The 3,650-nt window shown below is 37.1% G+C and overlaps 1 long non-coding RNA gene across 1 annotated transcript; it reads left to right on the top strand.

Moving 5' to 3' along the window:
- Positions 1-217: 217 nt before the first annotated feature.
- LOC120723232 lies at positions 218-3,116 on the top strand. Its single transcript, XR_005693688.1, has 2 exons — positions 218-2,247; positions 2,784-3,116. It is a non-coding gene; the product is annotated as an uncharacterized LOC120723232 (long non-coding RNA).
- The last annotated feature ends 534 nt before the right edge of the window (positions 3,117-3,650 follow it).

The raw sequence follows: 3,650 nt of genomic DNA, 5'->3' as shown, positions 1-3,650 counted from the left end.
TCTTTCTGATTATGAAAGGCATGTCTAAAATACTCTTAGGAAAGCGTGTTTTGAGTTATATTCCTCAACTCTGGTCACAGTTTAAGTGTGTGAATGCGGTGACTAGAAGGTTTTGAATGATGAATAAAGGTGTGAGAGGTATTTCTTTGGTGATGTAAAGTAGGATGTTTTAAACTTTGAAAGTGTTTTTAATTTAAGAGATGCATGAGGGATGTTATAAGAGTTTGAGTTTCTTTTTCTTTCAGTTCAAAAACACATAAGTACATACACTTGGTACACCCGTTTACTCTTTGACTTTATTAAAACAGATGGTGTATTTGAGTTTGAATTTCAGTAATTGTATGTTGATATGGTAATTTAGTTTTATGTTAGGTGAAGGAGATGTCCATCTCTGCATCTTGCAGGATTGAAAGTGAGCACGTTGAAGGTTGTGATGTGAATGCTGTGAGTACTAGATTTGAATGATTCTGTGTGATTTGTACAAAGTAATAAAGAACTAATAATAACTCATAGGCAAGTGTGTGAACAGAGGAAGTCTGAGAGAGAAGTGTGTGCGGAGGCAAACTGCAGAGTGTGCGTGAAATAAGGGTGTATTGTTTACATGAAGATTTAGTAGAACTAAAGTAGAACGTTACAAACAAACAGATAAAAAAGTAAAATGAAGAGAGAAAATAACTGACAATTACATTAATGAATAGAAAACACACATACACAAAGTGCCATATGTGAAATTATTCGAGGAAAGAATCAGAAGGGAGATAGGTTAATATAAGATGCAATGAAGGAAGCAGCCTTCACTCCTTTAATTTCCAGAGCCAGTGTGTTCCCTCCCCTGCCCACTTGGCCTCCGTATCAGGCGAGTATGGAAGGCTGGATAGCCCATGACGGGTAAGATCCCACCTCAAAACCCTGGGACAACCTAAGGCAGGCACAGTCACGATTACTCGGCCTCACTCAGTCCCTGTGAGGTCAGACTCACGGGTGAGATGAAGTGAAGAGGATGGGACCTCAAGGGTAAAGCCGCTGGGCTAAGGCGGAGGTGGAAAGTGGCAAGTGGAGCCCTAACTTCTGGCTGAGGACAGGGAATGCTGCTATTTAAGGTGGGAAATCAAAATTTGGATTAGCAAATTTGGGAAGGAGAAAATTGACTGTTTAAAGGCAAAATTATGAAGGAGTTTGACACACTGGAAAAGCAACACATGCAAATTGACATACACAAACATAAAATACATTTGAGTTTGAAGTTGAGGAATAACTCAAAAGAAGCTATATGACAAAGGGAGTTATGGAAAATAAAAAAGTGATTAAAGTAGTTTTAAAAGAGTGACTTAGGAGTGCTCTGGTACTATGGTTTGTGTGAAAAATGAAATAAAATAATTTAATAAGGAGATAATGTTTAAACATATGTTTCTCTTGTGATGGCAACTTCTTGAGAGATGACTCAGTATGCAAATTAGCTGGAGTGAGTGGTGACGAAGAAGCTTCCTGTCTGTGTGTGTGACTGAGGAAGTGACTTTCAGAAAAGGAAGCATAGCAGAGACGAGAAGTGCAGATTGGGTAGGAAATTTATAGTTTAGTGATTATATGTTGTCGTAAGGGGGTTTTATGCTGAATTTAAGTATGTTAAAGAGCATAAGGGGGTGATTTTTGTGTGCAAATTGTGTGGCTTTAACAAGACTTTCGGTGTATTGAGGAGGTGAAATTATGTGGTGGCAAAACTTTTGTGTTTAAGGTTGTTGAGGTTGTTGTGGTGATGGGTTGATTCTGTCAGTCAGGTTCGGGTTGTTGTTGTTTTTGTTTTTAATAGAGGGAGTTTTAGGAAACATGGACATGTCTGAGGGGCCCATTAGTTTGTAACAGTGCACTTAAAGAAAACCTGTCAGGTGATTTTGTTTTGTGTTTTGTGAGCTAATAATCAGCTCTATTTTCTCATTTCTGTTCTAAGCAGGCCTGCAACAGCGCTGACAAATTCTCGGGGAGAGCAAATATAAGGGGGGCTTTCCAGATTACAATTGGCTGAGGAGAAAGCTACCAGTGGGGACTGATCAGGTCGTAAGTCCCTGTCCAAAATTGTAGGATTTTATGCGAGTCAATCCAGTCCAAAAGCATAAAGAAATATTTTCCTATGGAAAATAAAAAATGGATGAGCTCATTTTGCTGAGGGTGGAGAATCTGATCGTGCGGGAAGCTCCACTATTAGCAAAATATGGTGTGACTGCATGTGAGTGAAGGTGTGACTGGATGAAGGTGAGGATGAATAAATGTGGACAAACAATTGGCTTTTACCAGAGAAAATTTCTGTTTTGTAGACTGGGGTTAGATTGTGGGATTATAGTATATTGTTGGGAGAATGCCAAATGTTAAAGGGGAAACATTTTTTGATGTAACTCATGTTACCATTAATTGAAGAAAAGACATGACTGATAATTGTTCTGTTTTAAGTTTATTTTTATGACATAGATTGGATCGTGAGTGGGGAAAACTGAGCATTTTAAGTTTTGTATAGTATTTTGACACATGAAATGTGTCAAAATAAAGGGGGAATTTAGGGTTTAATAATTTAATTGTTTAATAGTTTAGGATCATTTTAGGACTTTTGTGGTTCTTATTATGCGTAATTATGTTTGGGGGTTTGTTGATCATTTGGGTATGGTAAAACTGGAACTGTTATTTTTATGTTAAGGTTAAAGGATTAAAGTGAACTGAATCCTGTTTAGAAGATACAATGCCGGTTTTTCAAAGCTGTGAATAAATCTTAGAGGGAAAATTAGTGAGGGTTGAAGGAGGAGAACAGGTTTGATTTCTTTTTGATTTCTAGAAGAAGTGGTTATAATGTAGGCGTACATATACAGATATTATATAGATTTATTTTTAGGATAAAGGGGAGAGTTTATAAATAGAAATGATTTTTATACATATTGAAGGATTGCACACGCTTACAGACACAGAGTCCAGAAACACACATGACAGTATTGATTGCAGGCAAAAGGCCTCAAATTCATTTAGTTGTTAACTGAACTTAAAGAAGGACCAAAGAGGAAGGAAAGCACATATTTTGGTTAAGTCTGATAAATTAGAATTAGAAGGTATTGTTACATTAAAAGGAGCAAAATGAAGTAAAAAGGCTATATCAAAACCAGGTTATGACATAGGAAATGTGAGGTTAAAATGAAGTGAGTGTTAACACACAGGAGTTGTTTTTAGGCAGCATTTAGCTATGATGAAATGTATACAGGAGTAATTGCTTATATGCTTAAACTTAATTGATTAAAGTGGTTGTTTTCTTTAGGAGCTTTTAGTAGAATAGGCTGGTTCTAATGATTTTTTGTTAAAAAGGTGGACAGTTTGTGTACAGGATGTTGATGATCAGATAGGGAAAATAGAGCAAGCAATTGGACGTGGAAGTAGCGCTTAAGAGTTTTAAAGTGATGAGTAACGTTGAAGAATATATAAATACAAGTCAATAAGTTAAGAGCATAATTAGGATCATGCTGTTGATTAAAGAGTCCCAAATAGGATAAGTTCGGGAGATGCAGGAAAAGGTGTTTTGCTTCCTTTGCAGAAGATCTCGGCGAGGATCCTGGAGATCTCGAGGCCTGCTGAACCACAAGAGAGGGACTGAGAAAACCAAAGCTTACACATGGAGTGTT

Source organism: Simochromis diagramma, unplaced genomic scaffold (assembly GCF_900408965.1).
Source record: "Simochromis diagramma unplaced genomic scaffold, fSimDia1.1 OVJJ01000186.1, whole genome shotgun sequence".
NCBI classification, from domain to species: domain Eukaryota; kingdom Metazoa; phylum Chordata; class Actinopteri; order Cichliformes; family Cichlidae; genus Simochromis; species Simochromis diagramma.
Note: the sequence above shows the minus strand (reverse complement) of the source record. Positions and strands in the feature narration are given on the sequence as shown.